General features: G+C 37.9%; 1 long non-coding RNA gene across 1 annotated transcript in view; it reads left to right on the top strand.

The window, feature by feature from the left end:
- LOC127491608 (uncharacterized) overlaps positions 1–12969 on the top strand; it is a 21718-nt gene continuing 8749 nt past the window's right edge. The window contains exons 1-2 of the long non-coding RNA XR_011387291.1: positions 1–887; positions 2208–2447. This is a non-coding gene — a long non-coding RNA (uncharacterized lncRNA). The remainder of the gene's footprint in view (positions 888–2207; positions 2448–12969) is intronic.

Here is a 12969-nt window from a genome sequence, read left to right on the forward strand (position 1 = left end):
TAAACATGGGGATACAGATCACTCTTTCATATGCTTATTCATTTCCCTTGGATAAATTCCCAGTGGTGGGGTGGCTGAGTTATAGGTAAGTCTACATTCAGATTTCTGGGGTATCTTCATACTGTCTTCCACAGTGGATACACCAGTTTACATTCCCATCAACAGTGGATTAGGGTACCTTTTTCCCTACATCCTCACCAGCATTTGTTGTTTGTTGATTTCTATATGCGAGCCATTCTTACTGGGATGAAGTGGAACCTCATTGTGATTTTGATTTGCATTTCCCTGATGGCTAGTGATTCTGAACATATTTTCATGTGTCTGTTGTCCATTTGAATTTCCTCCTTTGAAAAATGCCTGTCAAGTCCTTTGCCCATTAATTAACTGTATTATTTATTTTGTTGATATTGAGTTTCTTGAGCTCTTTACAGATTCTGGATATTAATCCTCTATCAGTAATAGTTTGCAAAGATTTTCTCCCATTCTGTCAGTTGACTCTTCACTTTGCTGAGTGTTTCCTTTGCAGTGCAGAAGCTTCTCAGCTTCATGTGATCCTATTTGTTTTTATAGCCTGTGCTTCTGAGGTCTTTTATTATTAAGTAGTATTTGATTATGTATATGTGCAAGAGTTTCTTTGTTAAAAATTATTTATTTAAAAATTAATTTGAAAGGCAGAGAGAGAGAGAGAGAGAGATTGATTGCCCATCTGCTGAGTCAGTTCCAAAATACCTGTGATAGCCAGAGTTGGGCTAGACCAAAGATAAACCACAACTCAATCTGTGTCTTCCATGCAGATGGTGGGGATTCAAGTACTTGAGAGCCATTACTTTCTGACTAAGGGTTAGCAGGAAGATGGAACTGGAAGCAGATTTTGGAGTTGAACCCAGGTACTCCAATGTGGGATGCAAGTGTTCTGAAGCAACATCTTAACTGCTACATCAAATGTTTGTACCTATGTGCCACATTTTCTTTAACTATTCATCAGTGGCTGGCCACTGAGGTGGTTCCTTTTATTGGATAGTGTGAGTAGTGCTGCAGTAAACAGCACTAAAAATAGTGCTGTAGATGTCTCTTCGACAGACTGATTTCATTTCCTTTGGTTATATACCAAGTATTAGGATTGATGGATCATATTTTAGTTCTATTTTTAGTTTTATGAGGAACCTCCGTACCATTTTCCACTATGGTTGTATTAATTTGCTTTCCCACAATGTGCTAGGGTTTCCAATACTTGTTTGCTGTCATTTTTATAATAGTGAGTCAACTGGAGTGAGGTTATATCTATTGTTTTGCTTTGCCTTTCCCTGTTGATTGGTGATACTGAGCATTTTTTCCTCAAAGGAAAAAATTTGTATGTCTTTGATAAATGTTTAGATATACTTCTATTGAGTTGTTTTAGTTCTGTTTTGGTTATTTGCTACCAGTTGATTGTTTCCTTTCCTGTATAGAAGCTCTTTAGTATGATGGAATTCCATTTGTCTACTTTTTTTAAAATAAATTTTCTGTGATGTTTTTCCCCTTTCTCATTCCAATGTACTGAAGAATTTCCTATATGTAGTCTTCTAGTAGTTTCAAAGTTTTAGATCTCACATTTAGCTCCAATCCATTTGTAGTTAATTTTTGTACATGAGAAATACAGGTATACTTTCATTCTTCTGCATGTGTGTATCCAATTTCCCAGCAACATTTATTGAAAATACAGTCATTTTTACAATGTATGTTCTTGGCAACTTTGTCAAAGATGTGTGGATTTCCTATGGGTACCATTATGTTCCATTCTTTCATGTCTTTATTTTTATGCCAGTTCTGTGCTGTTTTAATTACTATAGTTTTGTAATAGATTTTAAAGTCAGGTAGTAAAATGCCTCCTGCTTTGTTCTCTTTGTTCAACATTGCTTTTACTATTCAGAGTCTTTTGTGCACAATTTTTTTTTGTGAAAAGTGTCATTGATATTTTGATAGGGATTACATTGTATCCATAATTCATTTTGGGTGATATGGATATTTTAGCAATATTGAATGTTTCAATCCACAAACACGGGATGTCTTTCTGTTTCTTTATGCACTCTTTAATTTCTTTTAGCAGTAGTTTATAATTTTCATTTGGAGATTTTTCATGTCTTTGGTAAAAATTTTTCCTGTGTACATTTTTATTATTTTTTGGATAGTTGCTGGAAATTGATTTGCTTTCTTCATTTCTCTTTCAGATACTACTGGAGTATAAGAAGACTGATTTTTGGACATTGATTTTGTATTCTGAAACCTTGCTTAAGTTGTTTATTAGTTTTGAGAGGTTTTTTGGTGGAATCTTTGGGATTTCCATGTATAAGATCATATCATCTTCAAACTGTGACAATTTAACTTTTTCATTTCCAATTGGATGCTCTATTTCTTTCCTCTGCCTTGTGCTCCAGCTAGGACTTCCAGTACTATGTTGGATAAAAGTGGTGAGTATAGGCATCCTTATCCTATTCTGGATCTCTGTTATATACTGTCATCATGAAAGGATGTTGAATTTTTTAAAATACTCTTTTTTGCATTTATTGAGATAATGATATTATTTTTGTCCTTCATTCAGTTTATGTGATGCATCACATTTTTTATTTGCGTATGCTAATGTACCCTTGCATCTCTGGGATGAATTCTCTTCATCATGATGAGTGATCTTTTTTATAACGATTTATTTATTTATTTATTTATTTGAAAGTCAGAGTTACACAGAGAGAGGAGGAGAGGCAGAGAGAGAGAGAGAGAGAGAGTCTTCCACCCACTGGTTCACTCCCTAAATGAGGCACAATGTTTAGAGCTGGGACAATCCAAAGCCAGGAGCCAGGAGATTCCTCCGAATCTCCCAAGTGGGTGCAGGGGCCCAAGGACTTGGGTCAACTTATACTGCTTTTCTAGGCTATGGCAGAGAGATGTTTAAAAGCGGAGCAGCTGGGACTCATACTGGAGCCCATACGGGATGACGGCACTGCAGGCAGCAGCTTTACCCACTACGCCACAGCGCCGGCACCTGAATGATCTTTTTAATGTGCTGTTGGGTTCAATTTGCTAGTATGTTGTTGAGGGTTTTTGCCTCTATGTTTATCAAGAATATTAACCAGTAGTTTTTTTTTTCTTATGTCATTATCTGATTTTGGTTTCAAGAATATTGCAACCATAGAATGAATTTGGAACAATTCCCTCCTTTTCTGTTTTTTGAAATAATTTAATAATTGGTGTTAATTCTCCTTTAAATGTTTGGTAGAACTCTACAGTGAAGCAATCTTGTCCTGGGCCTTTTTCCCTGGCTTTAAAAAATATATTTTTTATTTGGAAGACTTAAAAAAAGATTTATTTATTTGGAAGAAGGGAGAGGGAGAGGCAGAGACAGAGAGATCTTGCAATGCAGGTTCACTCCCAAGATGGCCACATGGTCAGGGTTGGGCCAGGATAGAGCTCGGAGCATCATCTAGGTCTCCCACATTGGTGGCAGGGGCTCAAACACTTGGGCCATCTTCTGTTACTTTCCACAGTCCATCTGCAGGAAGCTGGTTTAGAAGTGGAGCAACTGGGACATGAACCAGTGTTGATATGGGAGCCAGCATCACAAATGGCAGCTTTACACACTATGCTACAATGTCCGCCCCAGTAGTAGACTATTTATTACTCATTCAACCTCACCTCATTATTGTTCTGTCTAGGTATTCTATTTCTTCATGATTCAATCTTGGTAACTTGTATGTGTTTAGGAATTTGTCAGTTTCTTCTAGATTATCAAATCTGTTGCAGCATAATTTTTTAAATTAAAAATTTTATTTATTTGAAAGGCAGAGTTATGGAGGGAGAGAGGAAGGGAGGGAGGGAGAGAGAGAGAGGTCTTTTATCTGCTGGTTCACTCCCCAAATGACCATAACCCAAGCCGAGGCCAGGAACTTCTTCCAGGTCTCCTACGTGGGTGCAGAAGCCCAAGGACATGGGCCATGCTTTGATGCATTACAAATTGTAATTTTGATTACATTAGCAGGAAGCTGGATCAGAAGTGGAGTAGCTGGGTTTCCAACAAGCACCCATATGGGATGTTGGCACAGCAGGCTGTGGCTTAACCCACTGAGTTTTCTTAGTTTGGCTAAGATTTGTCAATTTTGTTTATTTTTGAAAGAACCGACCCTGTGTTTCATTGATGATTTTTTCTCTTTGAGAATCTTTTAGTTGTGCTCTGAGTTTTGTTATTTCTTTCCTTCTACTAATGTTGGGTTTGACTTTTTCTTGTTTTTCTAGTTCCTTGGGAGTAAAATGATAAGTTGTTTATTTTAGATCTGTTCTCTTTTGATACAGGCATTGGCTTCTATAAACTTCCCTCTTAGTGGTGTTTTTGTTCTATCCCATAGGTTTTGTGTTGTGTTTCCATCTTCTTGCATTTCAGAAATTTTTAAGTTTCCTTCTTAATTCCCTCCTCAACCATTGTAGTTCAGAAGTACATCATTTAATTTCTACATATTTATATAGTTTTTAATGTGTCATTATTACTGATTTCTAATTTTATTGCATTGTGATCAGAAAAGAATCAGTAGAATTTTTATTTAGTTTTAGACATATTTAGACAGCTTTTTTTTTTTTTTACAAAATTTTATTTTATGTATTTGAAAGGCAGAGTTACAGAGAAAGAGAGGGGGGGAGACAGAGAGATCTTCCATCTGCTGGTTCATTCCCTAAATGGCCCTAGTGGCCGAGGCTGGACCAGAGCAAAGCCAGGAGTCAGGAGGTTCATCTCATTCTCCCACATGAGTGCAGCAGCCTAAACACTTGGCCCATCTTCTGCTGCTTTCCCAAGCTGGATTAGAAGTAGTGCTGGGACTCAAACCAGTGCCCATGTGGTATGCTGGCTTTGCAGACTGTGGTTTAACCCACTAAGCCATAATGCCAGCCCCAGGCTTTTTACTTTTTTAAAAAATATTGATACTTGTTTTGTGACCTACTGAATGATCTGTGCTGGAGAACATTTCATGTATTGTAAGAATAAAGTGTATTATTTAGCTTTTAGATGGGCAATTAATTCTGTTTCTTTGCTAGTTTCTGCCTGGATGATCTGTCTGTACATATCTGAAAGTGGGTGTTAAAGTCCCCTATTCTTATTGTGTTAAAGTCTAGATGTATTAATGTTTGTTGTATGTATTCATATACTCTAATATTGGGTACATATATTTCTATAATTGTTATTTCATCTTGTTGTATTGATCACTTTTTTATTATATAACAGCCTTGTCTTTTTATTTTATTTTATTTATTTATTTTATTTAAAATAAATTCCATCTGATATAAATATCTAATTCCTGCTTTCTTTTGAGCTCCATTTGCAAGGAATGTCTTACTCCTTATTGTTTTCAGTCTGTGCATATCCTTAGTGATGAAGTGAGTTCCTTGTAAGCAGTATACATTTGTATCTTTTTTCAAAAATACGTTTGCTTGCTCTATGTCTTTTAATTAGAGAATTTAAGTCCTTTTACATTTTAGGGAGTTATTTATAGATGAGGTCTTGCTACTGTCATTTTGATATATGTTGTCTAGTTTTATTGTGATTCCATTCTTTCTCTTAGAATTTTCCTTTGAAGATAAATGATTTTTCTCTAGTCATGTGTTTTCATAGCTTGCTTATTATTTTTGGTAAATCTAGTGTAGATTTTTATTTTGTGGTTACTTTGAGACTTATAAATTTTTTATTATAACAGGTTATTCTGAAATGATGAAAATCTAAAATTTGCTGTAAATTTAGGAAAAGAAACAAAGAGGTAGGAAATACTAATAAAGAACTCTATACTTATACACCCTCCCTCAGCACATTTTAAAATTAAAAAATAATTTATTTACTTATTTGAGTAGAAGAGAGAGTGAAGGCCAGCGCTGCGGCTCAATAGGCTAATCCCCCACCTGTGGCGCCGACACACCGGGTTCTAGTCCTGGCCGGGGTGCCGGATTCTGTCCCAGTTGCCCCTCTTCCAGGCCAGCTCTCTGCTGTGGCCTGGGAGTGCAGTGGAGGATGGCCCAAGTGCTTGGGCCCTGCACCCCATGGGAGACATGGGAGACCAGGAGAAGCACCTGGCTCCTGGCTTCAGATCAGCGCAGTGCGCCGGCTGTGGCGGCCATTGGAGGGTGAACCAACGGCAAAGGAAGACCTTTCTCTCTGTCTCTCTCTCTCACTGTCCACTCTGCCTGTCAAAAAAAAAAAAAAAAAAAAAAAAAAAAGAGAGAGAGAGAGAAAAGAGAGAGAGAGAGAGAGAGAACTCTTATCTGCTAGTTCATTTCCCAAATGTCCATTATGGTCAGAACTAGGCTCGGTCAAATTCAGAAGCATAAACTCAATCCAGGTGTTTCATAAGAGTGGTAGGAGCCCAGTTACTTGAAACATCATTACTGCCCTCCAGGGTCTGCATTAGCAGGAAAGTGGAGTCAGGAGTTGGAGCCATACAATAAACTTATGCACTCCAATATGGAATGGGGTATCTTAACAGGTAGGCTAAATGCCCACCCCCATTTTGAATTTTTAAATTTTGTAAAAAGAACTATTTATTTGAAAGTGTTACAGAGAGACGGGGAGAGACAGAGACAGATGTTCAGCCTCCTGGTTTACTCTACAGATGGCAACAATGCCAAGGCTGGACCAGGGCAGAGCCGGGAGCCTTATTCAAGTTTCTCACATGGGTGGCAGGGGCCCAAACACGTGGGCTGTCTTTCACTGTTTTTTCCAAGCTATTTTTAGGGAGTTGGATTGGAAATGGAGCATCCAGGACATGAACTGGTGCCCATATGGGATGCTGGTGTCATAGGTGGTGGCTTCACCCACTCACTATACCACAATGCTGGCACCTCAACTTTGAATTCTTGATATCCCATTTTGCCCATTTCTATATTTCTTGTCTCTTGGTATATTAATTTATTTTTAAAAGTTTTGTTTCTTTCATCTTCGCACTAAAGCCATGAATGATTTATACACCATATTTACAAAAATAGAACATTCTGCATTTGTCTGTAGAGTTATTCTTACCAGTGAGTTTTCTACCTTCTCATATTTTCTTCTTACTCATTAGCATCTCGTACTTTCAGTTTAAAGAACTCCTTTCAGTATTTTCATAAGACAAGCCCGGTGGTGATATATTCCCTCAGATTTTGTTTGTCTGGGAATGTCTCTTTCTCTCCCTCCTCTGTGAAGAATGGCTTTGCTGGGTAAAATGTTCTTTGCTGGCAATTTTCCCCTTCAGTAGTGTGAAAGTCTCATCCCACTGCCTTCTGGCTTCTAAGCTTTCTGCACAGAAGTCTGTAATCAGGTGAATTGGGAATCCTTTATAAGTTGTTTGTTTCTTTTCTCTTGTAGCTTTGAGAATCCTCTCTTTATCTTTAACCTTAGACAGCTTGATTTTAATGTCTTGGGATAAACTTGATTGGACTGACTATGATGAATGATGTTTAAACTCTCTGTACTTGAATAGTTGTATCGTTTTCCAGGCTTGGAAAGTTTTGTTATTATTTCTTTGAATATTCTTACTATCCCTTTAGCATTCTCAAACCCCTGTTATCCTCAACAACTCAAGTACTTTTTTCATGCTATCCCGATGTAGCTGCACACTTTCTTCATTTCTCTCAATTCTTTTTTTTTTTTTTTTTCGGTCCAACTGTACAATTTGAAAAAGCCTATCTTTGAGTTCACTGATTTTTTCTTCTGTTTGATCTATTTTTGTGCTATTGACATCTTCTATCATGTTTTCAATTTTGCTTAGTTCACTTTTCAGTTGGATTTCTGTTATTTTAATTACTTTCATCTCTTTGTCAAGTCTCTCTTTAATATTAAATTGCTTCTGTGTGTAAGGGAGACTGTGGTTCCCTAGTAGTTCTGATTCTTGTTGGTATGTGAGATCGTCTATGTATGGAAGGACTAGGTATAGAAATCTGGCTTCATTTGTGGCTATCCTTCCCGAAATGCTAAGTAGTATATTTATTTTCTATGCGCCTATGGATTTTTCTGCTATTTCAGCACTAGATGGTGCCCTAAACTGTCTTCCACATGTTCATTGTTGATGTGTTTTCGTTGTTTTAGTCCTAAAACACTCCTCAAACTCAGAATTATCCCAAATGTGCGTGTTGTTCTGAATGAGCTGGGGAAGTGCCTACAATGTTGTAGTCCATCCTTACAAGCCTTTTCTGAGGTTCAGGTTGGTGAGTCTCACCTGGGTTGCATGGTCATTAGGCCCTAATCTTGGAGGTTCATGCCAGGCCATGTGAGGTAAGCACTGATACATGCTAAAACAATTCCACCCTACCAGGTTGCAGATCTCTACCTGATACTGCAGCAAATCTGGGGACTCCATTAGGCCTTGGCCTGGGCATGGGGACCATTGGGATCTGCCTAATATTGGACCATACCAGCTTGGCACTGAGTCTCAAGATATAGTCTTAAGGTTCCTAGCTGATTGTCCAAGGTTGGAGGATTATGCTGGAGGTATCTCCTTAGCCTCCTGCACTGGCTTTAGGCAATGTCACACCTGGATCTCAGAGTCAGTAGGCCCTACAAGGTATTAGAGGCACACACCAGAGGTCCTGTCTGTGAGCACTGGGCTGGGGTAGTTTCTGAGGCTCATAGCCGTGGGCCCAACTCTGAGTTCCAAAGCAATATTATAATTTTACTCTCCAGACCCTCTCCGCACTGACTGGAGTTTTGCTCTGCTTTCTCCAGCATGTTGGGGAACCAGTGGGGAATGTTGTCTTCTGGCGACCATGCTATGGAAGGTCCAGATACTCAATAAGCAGGTATGGGCCTAGGGACAAGGACTATGGGGCCTGTTCCTACTCTCATTTTCATTGCAGTAAGCCTGACTCTGGGCGTAGATAACTTGGTGTGTGAATAACAGTTCAGATTGGTGTCTCTGTTGGGAGATGATCACTGGAGTGTCTTATTCAAAGCTGCCATCTTGCTCTACTTCTGTTGTTGAGTTTTTGGAATTTCTTTTATATATTCTGTAAATTAATCCCTTGTCAGATGAATAGTGGGAAAATGTTTTCTTGAAAACTTTTATGTGGTAGAATTTTTAAGATCTATATTGATTTCTGACTTTTGTTTGATATTTAGAAAGTTCATTTCCTTATCCAAGTTGTTTTTAAGAAATCACTGGGTCTGTTTTGTACTTCTCTGGCTTATCTTTTGTATGTGGATCTTAGATTCATCTGTAAATTATTTTGCTTATTTTTCTAATTTAGGCTTGGAATCTAGTTGTACTGATTTAATCACCTTATGTGACACAAAAGGCTACAGACTAGATTTGAAGATACCAGCTATTCCATTAGAAGCTTTCATTCATTTTAATTTTTTTTTAGTATTCTCAAATTGTTACTGCACAAATTATCTGAGTATGAGGCAGGATAAATCCTGGATTGTAATTTTTGCTTCTGAAGTCAGACAGAATTTGATTTAAATTTTGGCTCTACTATTTACTAGCCATAGCACCTTTGGAAAATGCCAATGGCCATCATAGTTTCTGTGCCTGCACCATAAGTTTCTGTGAGGATTTATTGGGCTGATACCTGTCAGGTACCTGGTACACATTAAATACTTGGTAGTGGTTTATATCATAATGATGATGATCATTATTATTGCTGTTAATGACTCACAGTAATGTTATTGTCACTAGGAAAGCCTGTAGAGCCACAATGAGACTGCTCTCTCTGCTGAACTGGAGAGGAACCCAGTGTCAAAAATGGACTAGGTGGCAATGTCATCGTCTGATGTGCTATCTCCAGATGAAACACAACACACTACCAAAACCAAAGTGCTTCAGTGTTGTACTACAGCAAAGCTGGTGACGGGACCTGTTCCCTTGTGCATGATATATTGTCTCATGCCCCTGAGGAATTCTTCTGGATCCCAGTGGCCACCAAGCTTTTCAGGAAGCTTACAGACTCATAGCTACTTAATTATGAGAGTCAAATGCAGGCCAGTGGGAGTGGTGGGTAACAGATGCAGAAAGTAAAGGAGAATGTATTTATTTACCAGAGATGGGTAAAACCTCACAGGGATTCACAAAATTAAAAAGGCACAAAATTCAGAATTTCTGTGTAATGGATGTCAAAAAGCAAAGTTAAGAACACTCTGATATATATTATATATATAAAGATAACAAGCTCATTATTTAAGTATTTCATGCAAATTAAGAAGAAAAAACATTGTAGAAATTCAAAGAATTAAGAATGGCTAGAAGAAATATTAAAAGTGTTCAACTACAAATTAAAACAGGAATAATTTTAGCCTTTATGAAACAACATTTAAAATGTAATAACCAAGAGGTCAAATGTCATTTGGGAGTATCTAAAAATTGTATGACATACACACTTGGAACTATGACACTTTCAGATATCACTTCTACATACTGACATGCATCCACTAAGATATAGAATTAAAGGGAGTAATTATAGCATTAAAAGAAGTGGAAAAAAGCAATCTGAAATATCCATCAGTAGAGTAAAGATTGCTATGGAATGACATACAAAGGCTAAAAGAGTGAGGTAAATTCTGACATGGGAAGATTTTCCAAACATATCATTATAAGAAAAAGCAAGTTGTACAACAAATTCTATAGTATGATTCCAAAAGTGAAGAGAAACCTTCCCAACAAGAACATATATTTGTAGTTACTGCATAGAAAAATGTCTGGGAAAATGCACACATCTGTGTTAATTTAGAATGTCTCTGATGAGGAAAATAAGATTCGTCAGGGAGGAAGGTACAGTGGAGGAAGTAAAAGAGAGACTATGAGACATCTTGACTTTTTTATGTACCTCTTTGTTGTTTAAAATGTTCATAACCAAAATGTATTCAAGTGTATTTCTGAAACCAAAACTTAGGAAAAAAAAGATATCATGGTTATCCTTACACAGCGCTACTTGGTAGGATCCGTCATAGAATGACTGCTCCTACATTCTCGCCAATGGTCATTTACATTTTAAGAATGCAACAGACAGCCAATTATGAGATCACAAATATTCAGGGCATATAGCAGGGCTTTTCACAAACCACTAAACATAGGACGGCCTCGCCATAGTGTTTGTTTTAAGATAATGCCTAGGTCCTCATTAGAGTTAGGAGCCAGCTTTTAATGATGTGATTTTGCTGACAAACTGCACTCAGCCCCTTTGCACTAAATTCTGCTCTGCAGCAAGCAATGAAACATTCTGGAGTGGGCTTTCTTCTCTGCTGTGATCCTACTGAACTTTTGCTCCTTAACATTTAGGAAAAACAGTGGCAAACTGAAGCCTTTCTGCTGGTGTTAATTGTGAAACTAGTTTTTTGGCAAAGCCATTGCACAAGTGCATCGTTACTGCTCCTTCATGAAAGTTCATGAGAAAGAGGTTCATGCACCAATATCACCCAATTTTCTGCTGAGACTGACCTTTTTGTATGTCACTTGTTTTTCTGCTTTAGGCTACAATTTGTAAAGGCAAAACAGTGTGAAAGCACAACAGTAAACACCACTGCTGCTCATTGCAGTAGCAGGGAGGCATCATGGAATGAAGAGGACTGTGACAAAATAATTACGTGCATGCCCTATGCAAACAAGGCAGTTTTATTCAACTCCTATTGGTTGTTACCATGTTGGAATTGGAGGCTCAGTCTTGTAGATATTATAAGTTCTAAAGACTAGCAAAACATTTTGATTTTATGTGATTACTCTCTGCCCAGATCTTAAATATTGGCACATATAATTATAAATACAAAATACTTGGCAGCCCTGTAAAACTTATCTGAAACTGAAATTTATTTTTTGGTCTTCCACTTTGCGACTTCAGACTTGTGTCATTCCTTTGTTCTGAATGCTTTATATGACAGATGCCCCAACCTTGCGCCACATAAGAACTGCCTGTGGAAGGTATTAAAAATGTGATCTGGGGCTGGTGCTATGGTGCAGTAGGTTAGGCTGCCACCTGTGATGCAAAAATCATGTTGGAGCACTAGTTTGAGCCATGGCTACTGTTTCTGATCTAGCTCCCTGCTAATGCACTTGAGGAAACAGCAGAAGATAACCCAAGTACTTTGGTCCATGCCACTCATGTGGGAGATGTGAATGGAGTTCCTGGCTCCTGGCTTCAGTCTGGCCTAGCTCTGGCTATTGCAGACACTTGAGGAGTGATCCAGAAGATGGAAGTTCTCTCTGTGTCTCTCCTTTCTTTCACTCTGCCTTCTAAACAAACAAACAAACAAACAAATAGATAAATATTAAAAATATGGACTATCAGGCTACACTCAAATATACTTAAGCTGAAAAATACATTTTTTAGCTAGCTTCTCCACTGACTGTATACAGTTAGCTTAACAACAGCTTCTGACCAGCTGCCAATCAGCTATAATTGGAATGACAGATGGAATTTATCTTGAATGCAAATTCCAATCCATTGATGGTGGCTGTCTGTAACACTGATTTGAGGGGGGCTGTCACACCATGACCAGTTTCAGAAGAAAAGATTCATGATCTTTCAGGGATGTATTTTTGGGTGTAGGCTCTGGGAGAGAGATGGTATGTGTACAATTTCTTTTCTCACCATGATCCATAGGATAGTGCTTATGCTTTAAAAAATAATATGTATGTCCCTCCATAATGTGGCCCTATCTTCTGCCCTAAGAAATTTGTGTATGTTTTCCAGAGAGAGATAAATGTGATAGAAAAATGTTGGGAACCAGGACTCAAAACCATTACTTTTAGGATTTTAAACCCGGATTTCCAAGAAAGCTTTTAATGATTGGTTAATTTCAAATTTCATTTAGTAGACACCGCTGTAAGTTAAGTCTTTGGCTAGAAAGCAAAATACTATTCATCTGGGCAGCCAATTTCTTTCCTAAACCTGTTTATTCTAAGCTGTTCCCTGGTTATTCTACCTCCCTTGTTCAGGCTCCCTAGTCACAACTTTGGGAAGGATGGATGTCCTTGAACAGATACCTACATAGCTGAA

This window comes from Oryctolagus cuniculus, chromosome 3, assembly GCF_964237555.1.
Source record: "Oryctolagus cuniculus chromosome 3, mOryCun1.1, whole genome shotgun sequence".
NCBI lineage: Eukaryota > Metazoa > Chordata > Mammalia > Lagomorpha > Leporidae > Oryctolagus > Oryctolagus cuniculus.